Source organism: Eptatretus burgeri, chromosome 3 (assembly GCF_056783735.1).
Source record: "Eptatretus burgeri isolate ZD-2024b chromosome 3, Ebu_testis_v1, whole genome shotgun sequence".
Taxonomy (NCBI): Eukaryota; Metazoa; Chordata; class Myxini; order Myxiniformes; family Myxinidae; genus Eptatretus; species Eptatretus burgeri.
The window spans coordinates 142,409,544-142,417,044 of record NC_140963.1 but is presented as its reverse complement, the minus strand read 5'-3'; the positions used below and the strand labels follow the sequence as shown (position 1 = coordinate 142,417,044).

General features: G+C 32.2%; 1 protein-coding gene across 6 annotated transcripts in view; it reads right to left on the bottom strand.

Moving 5' to 3' along the window:
* LOC147031180 (general transcription factor II-I repeat domain-containing protein 2-like) overlaps positions 1-7,501 on the bottom strand; it is a 54,113-nt gene that overhangs the window by 3,327 nt on the left and 43,285 nt on the right. The window lies entirely within an intron of this gene.

The window sequence follows — 7,501 nt, the reverse complement described above, 5'->3', positions numbered from 1 at the left end:
CATAAAAATCTCCCAAATTCATTAAGATGTCTCATAGTTGGTTCAAGTGGATGTGGACAAACCTGCTTACTTTTAAAGATGCTCCTCACTCCCAACTTTTTAGATTATGATAATTTAATAATTTTCACAAAGTCGAGTTTTCAACCAGAGTATCAACTACTCTCACAAGGTTTTAATGCTGGTCTTCAAAAAGAAGATATAATCGGTTTATTTAAACTTCAAAAAAACCTAAATGATTATAACATTGAAGATATAATTCAACTATTTTGTGATACACAGAGATGTGAAAAGAAATCAAATCCGATAACTTGTATTTTTAGTGATAATACGGATGATATACCGTCTCCCCAAGATTTGGATAAATCAAAAAAGAACCTCATTATTTTTGATGATTGTGTTAATGAGAGAAACCAAACGGCAATGGACAGCTACTACAAAAGAGAGAGACATTCTTCTTGTAATTGTATTTATCTTAGTCAATCGTACTTTCAACTTCCTCGTCGTTCCATCAGAAACAATGCTAATACTTTTATTTTATTCAAGTTAAATTCAATAGATATCAATAATTTTTGGAGAGATAATTGTTCTACATTATGTAGTAAAAAGAAATTTGAGGATTACATGAAGCACACGACTGAAAAATATAAATATATTGTTGTGAAACAAGATGAGATATTAAGGGATATATTTTTTGTTTTATAAACAATTACATATATAAATGACAACTATTATTGTAAATCTTGTGGGTAAATCTACTTCTGGAAAAAACACTTTTATAAATCAAGGTTCTTGTGTAGTAGAAATGAGAATATTGTAAATTTACTTAAAAAACACCCCGTGATATGCATTGTATCAACAACAACTAGAGCAATAAGACCTGGAGAAGTAAAAGGTGAAGATTATCACTATATTTCAGTGGAGGAACATATGCGATTGAGGAATGAAGGTCAAATATTTGAGGAGGTTTCTCTTGGTACAACAAAATATTCACATTGTAAGAGTGAGTTAAGGAAACTAAAATCTGGTGGTCTTGGGATATTAGAAACTAATCCAGAAGGAATGAGACAAATTATTAAACATCTGAGCGGAGTGAAGATTTTATCATTCGGTTTTGATGTTGATGAAGAAACTCAACGCAAACGTATGAAAAGCAGAGATGCAAGTATTAGTGAAGAAGAAATTACAACTCGCATTAATGTTAATAAAGAATTTGATGAAATATTTAAAGAAAAGGATTTATTTGAACACATCTACTTGAATGATGAAGAAAAGGAAAATTTCCCTGTTGATCTTTACAATTCATTAAATGATATTTTACAATAAATAAATGGATGCAAAAGAAAGAGCAAGAAGATTTAAGGAACATCAAGAGTTGGTTTCAAAAGTTGTAAAACAACAGGAAGACATAAAGAAGAAACGCAGACAGAAACTAACGGGCGAAGAAGCATTTGAAAGAAAACAAGAGAAATTTTTTGAACCACTTTTAAAAACTTCCCAAGAAAAAATTAAAGATGTTTCCACAGTTCCCACAGTAGAATATACTCCTAAAAAACTTCAAATGTTAAAAGATTTTGATCAAATGACGGAGGAAGAATTTGAGCATTGAGGAGAATTAAAGGTATACGATGATGAAGGTTTATTTCAACAACTGGAAGAGATTAATCGACCCCCTGATTATATTGTGAATGCTCTTCAAAACAATGAATATTCAGCGGATTCAAAAACCAAAGCAGGACTCATTCCAACAGAACAACCAGCAATATTTCATCTTGTTCAAGAAAAGGTATTAATATTTAATGATGAATTAAGGTTCTTGGGTTCTGCTCAACCCCCTGTTAAACTAACTCCGAGATTAATGTTTCTTCTCACAAAAGATGGAAGACAAGGTTCAACTGTGAGGGATGAATCAAAGTATATTGATAAACCATTGGATATGAAAAATAATGATGATAGAGTATATATTGATCTGCTGAACACTAAATTATAGGGTTAGTATTTCTAGTAAAAGTAGGAAAAATGAAAAGGAGAAACACATTATTCAGGCTTTAAGTATCCTTGGTTCAGGTATTAGTTTTCTTCCAAATGACCCATCGCAATTAGTTAATAGACTGTTATTGTTGTTAGGTAGTAAGAAGGCTGGAAATAACAATTGTTTTAATGAAGCATCAGCCATTTTAGATCAGTTGATGAACATGAAAATAATTAATAAATCTCAATATAAAGACATTTTATCTCATATTAAATAAGATGAGAAGCACAATCCTGAGTTTTAATTTCACAACAAGCGACCACACATCTTCATTCCCATACCCACTACAACTTGACCCAACAAAAGAATATGAGGCATCTTTATTGTCCATGGAAACTTATAATACCTTATTTAATGTAACTGATAAAAATGACAAGTTTAGTTATAATCCCGGAAGTGGATACAAAACGATAACAGTCTCACCCGGAGCATATGAGATTTCTCAAATATCTTCCGAAATTGCTCGTCTTATGAAAGAACAGGGTGATGAACCAAAAAATATTGTTATAGACATTCAAAAACATACTTCAAAGTCAACGATTAAAGTTAAAAATAACTACAAGGTTGATTTCACAATTGATAATTCATTTAGAGAGTTATTGGGTTTCTCCTCAAAAAAGATTGAAACTAATGGGACGTTTTACAGTGATAATGTCATTCAAATATCCTCAGGAATAAATTCGGTGTTAATTCACTGTGATTTGATTGATGGTGCTTATAATGATGGAAAAAAAAAACAAATACAATATTTTCATTCAGCGCATACTCAACCCCAATTGGTTATAAATTCAATATGGAACCCAAAAATTTGGTTTATCTCCCTGTGTCAGGAAAAACCACACACAGAGTAAATTTTAGGATAACCGACCAAGATAATCGTATGATTTCTTTTAATGGAGAAGTTATATCCATCAGAATTCACCTACGTGAAGTTTTCCAATAAATAAATACGATGGTTATTGTGAGGAAACACGAGTTGGGAAAATATAAAATAATAACAGGGGATGGGATGTTCCTTTCCCCATACTACAAGGGTGAATGTATGTATCTTGGTAGAGGATACTATAAACCTAAGAGACAAAGGGGTGTTGGACATCAATTTAGAGGAGATGGGATAATTGATACTCTAATGGGTATTGGTTCAACTATTCTTAAACATAAAGATCTAATTGGTTCAACTGCTTCTGCTGTGGGAAATGTAGCAGGTGCTGTAAAGAGCATAAAAGATGCCCAGAAGGAATCTCATAAATTACAAGCAATAAAAGAAATTAAGAAAGGCAAAACTCAGTTGTCCCCCCAAGAACGACAGAAAATAATTCGAATACTTGGATCAGGGTTTCAAAAGTTTTAACATCTTTTTTTCCGAAATAAATACAAGTATGGAAGCAATTGATAATATATGATTTGGATGATACTATTATTATCTCAAACTCCACTAAAAAAGAAGATTACTTCAAGGTAAATGCAATAACTGGAACAGACTGGAATACGAATGGTACAAAAAGTTTTGAAATAAATAATCAACAAACCTATTTGAATCTCTCCGAAAGTTTCTTGTTGTGTAAATTTAAATTCACTAAAGCTGGGAATAACACAAATGCTACACTTGTAAATGATTTCTTCTGGAAAATGTTTGATAGTGTGCGTTTGTATATTGGAACACAAGAAGTTGAAGCGGTTGATTATGTCTCTGCTGTATCTGAAATGATGAAATTTACACTCTATACATTTAGTGATAGAATGGGAAAGGGGTCTGTCGAAGGTTTTATTCCTGATATGTCAACGGGAACAAACACAGACCCTGGATATACTCAAAGGAAAGGAGCGTATAATGATGATACAAAAGCAGAAAATAGTTTTACTGTGGCAGTTCCTCTTAAAGGTATATTTGGATTTTGTGATCATGATAAAGTTCTGTATGGTCTTAAAATTAGATTTCAACTACAAAGGAATGATAATGAAAATAGATTGCTTTTTGGTGTTGGTAATGCTTTTGGTGATCAGAATAAATTTGTAATTGAGGAAATGAGTTGGTATATCAGTGAATATACTCCTAATCTTAAAACAGAAGAGATGTTGAATAGAAGACTTAACTCAAAGAAACCACTCAGTGTATCATACCTCAAAAGAAGATGTTAACACGTTAAACTCAACCAAACCACTTACACGTGGAATTTGGGTGTTCTGGAAGGACAGCCACGATATCTGTGGATCATTTTTAAAAAGCCAGATGGTGATACTGCGACTGATAAGAATAATGCATTGAGTGATAATGCCAAGGTGAAACAACTTCGCGTTTCTCTAGATGGAACATTTTATCCACGAGATAGATTGGAAATTAATTGGGAGAAAAAAGATTTTCCTGAAGCATACAAGTCTTACCAAAAGGTGTGTGAAAGTAATGGAAATAAAGAACCTATTTTGGATATGACAGCATTTAAAAGTTTGTATACAATCTATGCGTTTGACCTGAGCGCTCAAAAGGAAACTATAAAGTCTAATCGAGTGTATACTTCCCTATACATTGAAAGAGGAGAGAGTGAAGAAGTTGATACATATTGTTTGCTTTTGGAAGAAACAGAATTGCAGATTAATACAGATAATGGTGTGATGATTAGTCTCACATAATTTTTTGTTAAATAAATGAGTGGCAAAGTACCAACTGGGGTATATGTTAATCAAATCATTCTTCATAAACTATCATCTTGTGTTCAAAATCAAAAGCCTTGTACGATTAACATTAATACAATTCAGAGAAAAGGAGCAGTAAGAATTGATGTTTTGCTCACAAGAGAACAGGTTAAAATCTTGAATGACACTGGCTCACTTAAAATTAAAATGACAAAACCAATGTTGAAAAAATATTCAATAAGAGAGACGAGTGGAGGATTTCTCCCATTTCTAATTCCTTTATTTGCTGGTTTAAGTGCGGTTGGAGCATTGACGGGTGGTATTTCAACAGCGGTGAAAACTGCCAACGAAAGGAAGGCTCAACTCCAGGCTCAAAAAGAATTGGAAAGACATAACAAAGAGTTGGAGAAACAAATTAGTGGAAGTGGTGTTATTGTAGATTTTGCTGAAAAACTTGAAGGTCTGCCTGATAAAGCGAGATTGTTCGTTGGAGATATGCTTTCTTCTATAGCACAAGCAGGTGTAAAATTAACGAAAAGAGGTAATGGATTATATCTTTCTAATAAATAAATGAGCATTGATGAGTGGTTTAAAGAATTTGGAAAGAATACAACATCAAATTCACAACTTGTCAAATATTGTAAGAAATTAAAAATTCATAATGTGGTTATTTGTATGAGAGATGAATTAACAAATGTGCCGAAACATACAAAGAATATTATTATGAACTTAGAAGATAATAATGGGAACGGTTCTCATTGGGTTTGTATTTTTAATAGTCAAGACAAATATTATTTTGATAGTTTTGGTCTTTCACCACCTGTTGAAGTCATAAAATTCTTACAGAATGGTGTTTATCAAACATTTCAAGTCCAAGAATTAAATTCCAAGTGTTGTGGTCAATTATGTCTATATGTGTTATTTCAACTCAACAAAAATAAAAATTTTTATGAAACTATTTTTAATCGAATATAAATGACTTATGTTGGTAAAGATGGTTCTATCTTTGGTGTATCCCAAGAACTGGATATTGATTTATCAAATTATTACACAAAGGCACAGGCTGAACGACATAAATATAATATAACCAAAAATATTAACATGAAAAATGCTTATAAATTAAAAAAATATCCAAGCCCGACTGACGCGAATGACTTGGTGAGATTAAGCGATTTATCACAATATATATCTTTAAATAAAACGGCCGTGTGTTTCAAAGATACAGAAGTGTTGATATTATCTCCAGGTCATACAGAATTCACAGTTCGAATTAAAATAAATTTTTATAAAGAAGGGCGTATCGTTTGTATGAGAATAGAACAATGGGGGTATGATATGAATGATTTAGGGTATAATTGGTCATTTAAAATTAACCTCGAAGACCTGGAACAATTAAATCAGTCTCGCAAGGAAGAATATTATCCACTTGGTATCGAGAATGAGTTTTGTGGGGCCACGATTAGTAAGCAACAAATAAAAGAATTTAATCAGGGTAAATATAATAATGGTTTTGCCCTTGTTTATATCATGAAAACAGAAAAAACAGGATTATATATAATAAGTAAGGAAATACAAAATGATTTAACTCTGGGAAGATGGGGAGGTGTTTCGTGCCATAATATTATTCTAACATATATTTCTAATGCATAAATGACAGCAAGAAGGCTTCAAGAAAATTATCATTTCTGTGTCCAAGCATACCTTCAAGAAAAGGGTATTCGGTATTTTAATAAATATGTTCTACAACATAAGAAATGAGGTATTTTCAATAAAAGATTGGCATTATGCTGATGTTGATAAACCGACAACTTTAGATTTAATGAGAATGTTAAATAATGAAAAAATTATAAAGTTAAGAAAAGGTAAGGCTCTTTTAGAAATTCAAAAGAAATTTTATTGGTTTCCTGTTGTAAAAAAAAATTATTTTGGATACAGGAATAACAAGAAATCCTGATGAATATATGTATGATATTCTATGGGGTGTAAGCGATTCAGGGATAATAAGGGATGAGGAAGGAGTTGAAGAAGAGAGGGAAGAGGAGGAGGAGAGGGAGAAGAAAGAGAAGGAGGAAAAGGAGAAGAGAGAGAAGGAGGAGAGGGAGAAGAAAGAGAAGGAGGAAAAAGAGAAGAGAGAGAAGGAGAGGGCGGAGAGAGAGAAGGAGAGGGTGGAGAGAGAGAAGGAGAGGGAGGAGAGAGAGAAGGAGAGGGAGGAAAGAGCGAGACAAAATAAATATCAAAATATGGAAACCAGTGAGATTAAAAAAAGATTGGTGTATTACAGAAAATAACTCAACCCACCGAGGAGGAAAACAAAGAATTGACAAGTCTATTTGCAATACTTTCGACAAGACTATTGACATCGACAAGATATTCATTTTAATTCAAGTTTTTCATTTTTTTTTCTTAAATAAATGGAGGAGAGAGTGATGGCATTTCTAAGGATTCTTTATGTTTTAAAAATTAAGATTCAAATGTGCATGTTGGAAACTAAAAAGGTTTTTGCACTCTGCAGGAATTTTTCTCATAAATAAATGAGTTATTGTCTCAAATGTAAAAAGAAAACTAATACGAAAAATATTTCATATATTAAAAGTAAAAATAACAGGGTTATACAAAAAGGTATATGTTCGGTGTGCGGTTCAAAAAAAAATCAATTTATCTCCAAACACAAACGAGAAGGTGATATACAGAAGTTTTTATCAGGAAGTAAATTTACAACTACTGGAATACCAGGGGAATTACATCTTCCAGGGTATTCTTTCTGTGGTCCAAGCACAAACTTGGATAAAAGATTAGATGAGGCAGACAATCCTAAATCATGGAGTAAACCCATCAATAGAG